Consider the following 11,962-nt stretch of genomic DNA (forward strand, 5'->3'; position numbering starts at 1 on the left):
AGAGCCGACACTGACTCTGAAACTGAATATTACTGAAACGTTCCAAACTTATACTCTTCCTCGACTACTGCAAAAATCTCACTTAATAAAGAATAATTACATTCCAGCATCATTTATCTGTTAATATATTTATTTGAAAAATGCATCTCCCAAATAAACAAAATAATTTATCTTCCTTTTGTATTAATGTAAATAGAGTTCGCTGTTTTGTTGGATGGGAACGAACTGTATATTGCATAGGACAGATGGGAAATTGGAAATTAATTTTAATAAATGAGTTTATTTCCAAATTAATTAATAATGAATGAGTTTAAAAATGGAGAAAGGGATGATTGGTATTGAAAAGTTCGTTGAACGAATGTTCTCTAGGAAATGGATCGTTTTAGAATATTTTATTATTTTTTAACCGACTTCAAAAAGGAGGAGGTTATCAATTCGATCTATGATGCGATTTACGTTATTTTTCGATAGTTCGATGCAGAATAGATGCCATTTGGCTAGATCTAGGCTATAGATCCCATAAAAATTTATATGGTTTGGCCCAGTACTTTTCATTTTATGAACAATTTTAATGAAAATATTTGTCTACCTCGATGATATAATTGTTTTTTGTGTACGGCTTTTTTCATTCCGGTTGATTATATATTATAATTATGGACTGACACTAAAATGTAAAAAATAAAATAAAAAACTACGTCTTAAAAACCTACTTCAAAATAGCATTTTATTAATATTAAACGTAAAGGTGTACCTATTAAATTAAATTTTTAGTTATTTCATACTTTTCAGTTTTTGAAGTCGGTTTTTAAAACGTAGTTTTATTTTATTTGTTTTCTGTCGTATGCGGGTGTAATTATGGGGTGTCTTCAAGGGGTCTTGCATATTAATTTTCGGTCAGGCGCCATCGTACCTATGTATATTTCTCATTTGAATCGTACCATTCCTAAAAGTTATAAACTGGTCAGCCAATTGATAAACTTTACTCAGACACGCGCTTGCGTGTCAAGCTAAATTCAAGCAAAATGCAAGAAAATGGACGACCCAGTGTGCCGTGTATCGTTACGCCTACGATTTGGAGCCAATTTTCTACCTCAATAACCTAAAATATAATCTATAAATATAAATAAAATTGGAGTGTCTGTTTGTTATATTGAAATAACCGTTTTTTACTACGTATATATGAATATATATATGGTACATATACCAGCCATATATAGCCGAAAAGTTTTTGGCTAAAAACAAGAAGGTCTATTGTGCGTTCGTGGATCTATAAAAGGCCTATGATAGAGTGGTGAGGAATGAATTGTGGTCAGCAGTGTCCGCGAACGGTGTGAGCAGTGTCGTCATACGAGCATTGCAATCTCTTTATAGAGATTCTAGTGCTTGTGTAAGGATAAACGGAGCATACACTGAATGGTTTAATATCGAAAAAGGTGTTAGACAGGGATGTGTAGCGTCACCGTGGCTGTTTAATCTGTTCATGAACAATTGCTTGACAGATTTAAAAGAGAATGAAAGTGGGTTGAGAATGAATGAGTTACTCGTCAAATGTTTTCTGTATGCTGATGACCAAGTATTACTTGCATCTTCAGCCGAGGAGTTGCTGGAGATGGTAACTGCTATGAATAGAGCTTTTGGTAGAAAGGGAATGAAGATGAATGTAAAGAAGACGAAAGTGATGGTGTTTGAAAGAGATGAGGTAGTGATAGACTGTAATATGGTGATTGGAGATGAAAAAATTGAACAGGTGAATGAGTTTGTGTATCTGGCTTCTAAATTTACAAGAGATGGAAAGTATGAGAGTGATATTGAAAGAAGAGTGAATGCAGGAAAAAGTGTGAATGGAGCTCTGCACTCCTTTATGAACAGGCAGAATGTGTCTAATAAGGCTCGTTTGGCTGTGCATGAGTGTTGGTTCCAACACTCATGTACGGAAGTGAAAGTTGGGTATGGCAGAAGAAACAAGAATGCAGAATAAATGCAGTTGAGATGAGAGCGTCGAGAAGTATGATAGGAGTTTAACTGAGTGATAGGATAAGAAATAGTGAGATAAGGAAACGTTGTGGTCTGAAAGAAGATGTCGTGACAAAAATTGAGAAAGGTATGGTGAGATGGTTTGGACATGTCGAGATAATTAATGAAGAACGATTGACGAATAAAGTGTTTAAGGCCAGTGTGAATGAAGGTGTTCGAAAGGGTAGACCTAGCCGGACGTTTCGGGAATAAATAAGGGACGTCTTGAAAAAATGCCAGGTCAAGAGTACCCTAAACCGAAGAGCATGTATGAAAGGAATATTGAAAGTGGACGAAGCGAAACAAGTATGTAAGGATCGTAGCAAGTGGAGAGAAGTGGTCTCTGCCTACCCCTACGGGAAAGAGGCATGATTATATGTATGTATGTACAAATACCAAAATAAATTTTTTTTAAATTTTTGTCTGTCTGTTTGTTCTAATTTTGGCTAATCTCTGAAATGGCTGGACCGATTTTGACGGCACTTTTATTGGCAGGTAGCTGATGTAATAAGGAGTAACTTAGGCTACGTTTATTTTAGAAAAATTATTTTATTTTATAAAAATAAAGTAATGTTGCATTGTCCAACTCGGTTTAACTCTAAAAATAATTTATATGGCAAAACAACGCTTGCCTGGTCGACTAGTTAGTATACAATATAAAACAAAGAAAATTGTTTCTATAACTGTGATTAAAATTATAATTGTGTTTAAGTTGTCTAGTTTTGTTAATATTTTTATATTTGTCATTTGAAAAGACTCCAGTGCCGTGTACGAATTTAGATCCGTCTGTATATATTCTGACTTCATAGATACCAGAAATCGTATAAGTTGAATATTGTATCTTCGATCGAATACATGGTGGCATGGTGGTGGACACAAGTCCATGGATGCATCAAGAAGTAGTATTTCCTTCAAGATTCCCTTTAGAACTTTGGAGCTAGTGGTTTCTATGTTTGGTTTAAATAGACCATTTGCCCTTAGACTTAAGGCGGTTGCCTTTGGCTCTTCCTGTACCGTAGAACTGTAGGTGTTCAAGCGCAGATGATGGAGTGGTTCTCATGCATCCAGTAGCTGCTACAGTCGCAAAGCGTTGTAGACTCTAGAGTTTCAATCAATGCAATTCGAGTGTCAATACAACCTATTACTTCCACATATTGTATACGCGCAAGATCAATCCAATAAGTAGGTAATACAGTATCCTAAATAAACCAATCACTAAAGTCTAAAGCAAACGAGATTTGGGTGTAGCCCTCTAAACTTAATTTTATTGAGCATGTTGATAACATCTTGCATCAGCCTCTGGGATTTGTAATTAGAAACAGCAAAGATTTTAGAAAAAAATCCACAATAACAGTCCTTTTTAATAACTGTAGTGGCGGTGATCTAAGTTGGAACACTGTTTCCAAGTATGGTGCCCTGACTATATCGACAGTGACAGGATTGAAAGGCATATATAAGATATAACGATCGTCTGCATCATTTTCAAATCATATCATTAAAATACCGCCGTTTATACTTAGTTACGACTTTTCTGTGCAAAATAATAAACAGCTAAATTGAGTGTCCTGCTGTCTTGAGCTTGTTGGACATCAATGTTCTTCATCGACCTCCAACTGTGTTGTTTAAAATACCAATTTGCAGATAAAGGCTATAATTTGGCTATATTTAATATTTTAAAAAACTGTGTTTATTTCAGTTGTTTAAAATATTAATGCTATGTATGTTGAACTTAGAACCCGATTTGGATTGTGACATCAATGGAGTAGCAGTTAAGTAATTTTTTTACTCTGACGAAAAAGAGGATTGTTTTACGTTTGTCAGTCTATCCCTATTTTCTGATCTTTTCTGTCGGAGGTTTTTTTACCAAATATCACACTCGTATTATAAAGGCGAAAGTTTGTATATTTGTTACTCCTTAACATACATACATACATAAAATCAGGCCTCTTTCCCGTAGAGGTAGGCAGAGACCACTTCTCTCCACTTGCTTACGATCCTTACATACTTGTTTCGCTTCGTCCACTTTCATTATTCCTTTCATACATGCTCACCGGTTTACGGTACTCTTGACCTGGCTTTTTTCAAGACGTCCCAGATCTGATCTTGAAACTTCCGCCTAGGTCTACACTTCCCTTCCAACACTTTCATTCACTCCTCATTCTCGACATGTCCAAACCATCTCAGCTTAACTTATACATATATATATAACTTATATATATACATATCCTTAACGCTCTAACTAAATGGATTTGGATTTAATAAGTTAAGGTTACCTATAATGAGAGAAACATTCAAATATAATATATTTATCTACATAAAATAATTAGGTAAACTGGTTAAATTTAAAAAAATAAATTTAATTTAAAATTTAAAAAATTTGTCTTTTAGATTTAGACATCTTTTTCAGGGTGTCTTTTTGGCGTATGTAGTATGCGCGGACATCAACATATCTTTCTATGCTTTGTCAAATTATAAATGTGGCTAAATTGGAGTTTTTGTGTGTGCGTCAATTTGACTAAGTATATTGACATTTGAATGAGATATCAATACTTACTTTTAAAGTTAAAAAAGTTTTTATCATACTTTTTGAGCATGAAATTTTCAACAGTTAAATCCTTTAGTGGTGATATATAAATCAGCCTCGAGGAAATGATTCGAGGAAATGACACTCGACTTATTTGGTTTGTAAAATTCTTCACTACTCTCTCTTGCTACTAACCGGCGCCAATTCACTTACATTACCTCGTGTACGGAAAAGCTGAAAAAGATTAGCTTTTTACAGATTTGCGATGTAAATAAGTATCAATTATCACTAGATATCAAAACGACTGTGATGCCGTCTAAATAGCACTAGTTTGTAATTGTTCACATTCTTGTAAGCCGTTCACATTCACCGGCAATGACTTTCTCTACACAAAATACAATATTGCTAATCATTGTTCACTGGGCCTTAAAAAAAAGAGCGTCTCTATAGTTTTCATTTCCGACTGTTCTGCTCGCGTCCTTTCGTCTGTCTCATTCTGACAAGCGGGAGAGAAAGGAATGTGAATACTTGTCAATAATTGTGCCATATTTAATGAAAAAATATTAATTTTACGAAATTATATTTATATAATTATAGTAAGGCAGGCAGAGATAGTACATCACTATAAGCAACCACCTGCAACTATATAAGGCGCAAATTTTGCCTCTCATTGAGTACTGTTCTTATATCTTGGCGGTTGCTCTGCAGTACCAGCTACTTCCATTTGCCCGTTCACAACTAAGAGCACACACAGCCCTTGTGTAGAATCTATGACCGGCTGCTGTTTTTCCGAACCGAGACTTAAGATAAATTATTGGACTTCAAGCCCTGAATTTGGAATTGCTAGAAATCAGGGTAAAGCATTGATATGGCAATACCAACCCACCTATTATTCTATCCTCGGACCAATAATTATTATACTGGATGGAGCTATAGCTTGCTTTGAGTTGTTGCCACTCTTATAGTATGTTTATTGACATCTTTATCCATTGCTCGAAATCATTATAATAGTAATAACGTAATAATTGGTCCGAGATTTTAACTCACTTCATGCGGCACGGCAACCAGTTGTTTATTGTTTTCTGAGTCTACGTCTTGTCTACATATTTAAAGGACAAACTTGGAACCACAGAATACTTTTAGTTATACCTACCCTAAGTATCAACCGAGAAACTCAGAACTGAAGTGAGACAAAGAGTGAGACTAAAGTTCACGCAGGAAAGCGCGGGAAACGTCGGATCGATTGGTCGGCTTTTCTTTCGCTTTTTATGAGTATTAGTATAGTGTATCAGTGTTAATTATATATATATTTAGTGTAAATATATTAGTTTTAGTGTTTAGTTACAATCCAGACTCGGGTAAATTTTTATGTATGTCATACCTACCAAATATGAACAAGCCGCCTGACTTGCCCGCCCGGGGGCTAATTTTATTACTGTTTCTACAACAAATGAATATAAAATGGACACGGATAGTTCTGTTTCTAAGCGTAGAAGTCACAAAAGATCTCATTTACATAAAATTTGTAAAACCTTTAATCAGCGGCGGATTTACACTAGGGGCAGTTGGGGCAAGTGCCAAGGGCGCCAAATTTTGAAAGTAAAACTTTGTTTAGTCTTATCAAGATTGCTCGATATAATTAATTGATTCTGTTAATTAAAAAAAATTGGTTTAATTGATAATTCAAGAAATTAAATTTATCCATTATTTGTAAATTATAATTTTGGCACGTTTAGTAAAAATTAATAATAAAAACGATTTAATCAATTACTGCCTTGGAGATTTAAAATAATAATCGATGTTTTTATTTTCTGGAATTAAAGAAATTTAATTAGTATTTTTTTTTTTGATAAAGTTTCTGCAATAAATTAGTTATTTTAGTTTTGAAAAATAAAATATATAAACTATAAGTTTAAATAAAATTTCAGTATTGGGGCGAATTTAAATCCGGCCCTGCCTTTAATATGGAAAAGAGAAAGCATGCTCAGGCAGCGGGTGTAAGACTGGATGTCGTTGTGGAGGCAGTGAAATTAGTGACACTTCAATAGGGATCAGAAATAAATCTTTACCCCTCGTTTACACCAAGGTATTATATATTATACACGTATTTGACACGTTTCATGCAAATTACAAATACAAGTTGTATGTAACGTTTTCAAAATACAAAAACATAAAACTTGTCGTAGACAATATTTGTATGAAACTTGTCATGAAATTGTTATTAGCTGTCACATGTACACTTGTATATGACCTCATGTTTTATACTTGTTGTAGGCTTGCAGCTAAACTTGTTTAAAACATGTCAGTGCAAAAGTTAATGAATTTGACAACACAATTGACTACTTGTATAGACAATAGAAAGTGAAGGTACTGCGGAACTTTGCTTCATGAGAGCAGTATCTCATATGTCAGTCCGTCATCAGTACATCATATAGAATGAAGGAAATTCAAAAAAACCACGCAAGTATCAAATCAAATCAAATCATTTATTAATAACACCATCTTACAAGTCAAAAAACAAAAATAGGTCAATTTAAATTTTAAATTATCATTTTAAATACACAATAATACAGTATTATGTAATTATATATTGTTGTGTATATAAAGCATATAAATATTTTTTACGTATTGTAAAATAAGTGTTACCAAGTGTTGGTCGCGATCATTGTTGAGGAGACGACAGCAAGAAGGGGACTATCATTCCTTATTGAGTGATTTAAGAATAGAAGACAGAAGTGGATTCAGAAATTTTGTAGAATGAGACCAGTAAATTTGGAGAATATGCTTCAAAAAATTGCATCATACTTTTCTTAGCAGAATTCACAGTATCGTGATGTCTTTACTCCAGCAGAGCAATCATTTTTTTTATGGAAAAGGAGGACATACGAGCGTACGCTCGGGTCACCTGGTTATACGTGATCACCCTCGCACACATTCTCTTGCAACACCAGAGGAATCACAGGAGCGTTGCCGGCCTTGAAGGAAGGTGTACGCGCATTTTTTTGTTAGCTATTAATTTGAGATTTCTAGCTACTGGTGACCCTATTCTTCTTTGTATTTGCATCGAATATGAAAGGCAATATGTAGTTAAAGCATTACTCATGCTTGCGAGACGATTATAAAAGTATCGAAAGAATATCTTAATAAAACCGAAATAAATATTGCTAATAAAGCTTATGTCATTAACCACTCCGCTTATCTTCTTCATTTCCACTAAAAACAAGCGGTCTGTCCCGTAAATGTTTAAAACTTTATCCACCAAGCATGGATAGAATATAAAACTTGTTTTAAATAAGTATTATATACTTGTTAAAAACATGTATGTTTTATGTTGGTGTGAACGCTGTCAATGTATCAGACTGTATCAAACATGTCTCAGATCTATATGTGAACGCTAATGTGTTTTATACTTGTATAAAAACCTGTTGGCAACACAGTGTGGACGCAATAATGTTTCAAACAATTGTAATATATGTTAAAAACAAATAATTATGTTTTGACAAGTATTCTACAAGTTTTGTATAAAACAAGTTTTTGACTTGTTTCTTGGTGTAAATGAGGGGTTAGAAACATCTAATTTCGTTATATTATAACTATTGAAAATAATCCAATAATTCCCTCAATACTCTGTATCGGTCCAGATCCCAAAGCTTACATTTTGGAAGAAGGAGTACGTACAAGAAAAATCACATAGCTCCATTTATTGTGCACGTACAAAGAGAAAGAAATTCAACAAATGACAGCACCACTCTACACCCTGTTTCATTAGGCAAGTTCCGTAAAAAAAATATTATTAATGGTTGAGATGAGTTGAGATGGAGGGAAATGAGGGGGGCGGGGAAGCCCCCTGAAACGTCCGAGGATAATCAAATAAAAGATGTTGATGGTGACGGTGGAGGCGGTGAGAGGGACTTTTTGTCATATCATAAACGCAATTATAACAGACTATACCCCGAAAACTTAAAAAACACTGAATTTAGAGTTTATGTTGAGTCAATGAACAATGAAAAACTAGGCCACTAGAGCGCTACTTATTTAAACCATATTTTCGCCATTGTTTTCAAAGGTGTGCCGGCTATATACAGCGTGTCAACGCAAGTAAAATAGCTGTTAACAATGTAATACGGCAAATAATTTTATTAATAACTGTAATTTTCTTATAAAACATGGCATGAGGGCATTAAATCTCAAATGGAAAAAAATTTAGTCACAAGATTTATCCCACTATATCAACTTTAAAGCAGATAAAACTCTACATACAAAATAATAGCTATGAGAAGATTCACAAAGAAAATTGGAAAAGAGATTGTCCCACTACAGACTGTCAGCATAACTTTTTTATCTAATTTATTACCTGATAATGTACGGTACAATTTATTTTCCTCATAGGGTATTTGAAAAATGAAATAAATAAGAATAAATTAAAAAATAATTTAAAATAAAATATCGACAATCGATAAAAAAGTGTCAAACACTACAGATAGATTATAATTTTTTCTCTAGATGAATTAAACAATACTCTATCACTTTTAATCACTATAAGCTTTCTTTATAAGCTTATTATTTGTTCTTTAGTGCTTACCTTCCTTTATCCACAAATAATTTAGTCATGAAAATACTCTTACTCCCATCTGACTGGCCAGATTTTAAACCAAATATTTTACAACTTTTTATTACATTGTATGGCTTAGAAATATCTTACGCATTTATTCTATAAATAATAAAGCAAATCACCCTGAATAATGCATAAGTCAAAGAAAACGACCAGAGAGAGCAGAGCAAATATTTTTTATGGAAAAGGAGAACAAACAAGCGTAAAGGTGATAAGTGATCACCGCCGCACACATTCTCTTGCAGCACCAGAGGAATCACAGGAGCGTTGCCAACCATTAAGAAAGGCGTACGTGTTTTTCTTTGTTAGCCGTTTATTTAAGATTTCTAGCTACTGCTGATTCATATTCTTCTTTGTATTTGCATCGGATATCAACTGCAAAATGTAGTCAATGCTTACATGGTTGCGAGACGATTATAAAAGTATTGAAATAATATCCTAATATAAGCCGATATAAATATTGCTAATAAAGTTTATTATTTGCCACTCCATTTATCTTCTTCCTTTTCACTTTAAAAAAAGCGGTCGTTCCTGTAAATGTTTAAAACTTTATCCATCAAGCATGGATAGAGTATAAAACTTGTTTTAAATATGTATTATACATAAATTTCAATAAAATTAACAGGACTTGTCAAAAACATGTAGGTATGTTTTTTGTTGTTGTGAACGCTATCAATGTATCAGACTGGATCAAACATGTCTCAGACCTTTATGTGAACGCCAATGCGTTTTATATTTGTATAGTGACTTGTTAGCTACACAGTGTGAACGAAAGTATGTTACAGACAATTGCAAGATATGTTTAAAACAAATAATTATGTTTTGACAAGAATTTTTCAAGTTCTGTATAAAACAAGTTTTTGATCGTTAAGTGATCACCGCCGCCCACACTCTCCTGCAACACCAGAGGAATCACAAGAGCGTTGCCGGCCTTTAAGGAAGGTGTACGCGCTTTTCTTGAAGGTACCCATGTCGTATCGTCCCGGAAACACCGCACAAGGAAGCTCATTCCACAGCTTCGTGGTACGAGGAAGAAAGCTCCTTGAAAACCGCACTGTGGAGGACCGCCACACATCCAGATGGTGGGGATGATATCGTAACTTGTGGCGTGTCGTGCGAAGGTGAAATTCGGCGGCAGGAATCAGGTTGAACAGCTCTTCGGAACACTCCCCGTGATAAATGCGGTAGAAGACACACAATGAAGCGACGTCTCTACGCAACGCCAAGTGATCCAGCCGTTCACAGAGTACTGGGTCCCCGACAATTCGAGCTGCTCTGCGTTGCACGCGGTCAAATGGATCGAGCTGATACTGGGGTGCGCCAGACCAGAGATGACAGCAATACTCCATGTGAGGCCGGACCTGCGCTTTGTAGAGCGCTAGAATGTGGGCCGGCTTGAAGTATTGCCGTGCTCTATTTATGACGCCCAGTTTCTTTGAAGCCAGTTTGGCTTTGCCCTCCAGATGGCCACGGAATTGGCAATTGCTCGAGATTTCGAGACCCAGTATTCCGATACTAGGTGAGGCTTTAAGGGAAGTGTTCTCGAAGAGCGGTGATACGGCAAATGGGGTTTTTTTAGTGGTAAACGCGCAAACTTGAGTCTTCTGGGGGTTAAATTGGACAAGGTTCAATTTACCCCATTCCGCGACCTTCTCGAGAGAGGACTCGATAGAAGACACAAGTTTCTCCCGGCACTGGTCGACGTTTTCCCGAGAGAGACCTGCATGGCCCGTGTATACGGCATCACCAGTGCTGTCGTCCGCATAGGAATGTATGTTGGAGGTGTTCAACATATCATTGATATGCAGAAGAATCAGCGTAGGAGACAGCACACAGCCTTGGGGCACTCCAGCATTCACGGGCTTCGGGTTCGAGCAATATCCGTCGACAACGGCCTGTACGCTACGCCCAGTGAGGAAGCTGGAGGTCCACCTGCACAAACTCTCGGGAAGCCCAAATGATGGAAGTTTTGAGAGGAGCGCCTTGTGCCATACACGATCAAAGTCCTTCGCAATATCCAGGCTAACTGCCAGGCCTTCCCCTTTGCTTTCAATAGCCGCCGCCCATCTATGTGTTAGGTATACCAGAAGATCACCTGCCGACCGTCCATGGCGAAAGCCGTACTGTCGGTCGTTGATCAACTGGTGACCCTCTAGGTATACTAAAAGCTGGCGGCTAATTATGCTCTCCATGATTTTAGAGAGCAAGGAGGTGATAGCAATAGGCCTGTAGTTTGCCGGATCCGAACTGTCTCCTTTTTTTTGGATCGGATGGACAAGGGCTGACTTCCATGAGTCAGGGACTACGCCTTTGGAATAAGAGTGCCGGAATAAACGCGTTAGCACCGGCATCAACTCAGGGGCACACGTTCTAAGCACGATTGGAGAAATGCCATCCGGCCCGCTCGACTTCCTGACGTCCAACGAAAACAGAGCTCTCCTAACAGTTTTCTGTCTGAACTGTACTTCAGGCATAGAGCTCTGACACCGCGGGATGGTCGGCGGTGTTTTTCCGTTGTCGTCAAGAGTCGAGTTGAAGGCGAAAAGAGCGCACAGGAGCTCGGCTTTCTCTTTTGCCGTATGGGCCAGGGTGTCATTCCTCATGTGCAACGGCGGCATGGACGGCTGGTTGAAGTTACCAAGAGCAGCTTTCGACAACGACCAGAACTTGCGTGTTCCGGTCGGGTAACTGGAGAGCTGCTCGCCGATTTTGACGACGAGCTTAGACTTCACACGGGCGATTTGCCGCTTAAAAAATCTGGAGGCACGATTATATTTCCTCTTAAGAACTTTGCAGTTCGGATCCTTTGTGCC

Source organism: Leptidea sinapis, chromosome 27 (assembly GCF_905404315.1).
Source record: "Leptidea sinapis chromosome 27, ilLepSina1.1, whole genome shotgun sequence".
Taxonomy (NCBI): Eukaryota; Metazoa; Arthropoda; class Insecta; order Lepidoptera; family Pieridae; genus Leptidea; species Leptidea sinapis.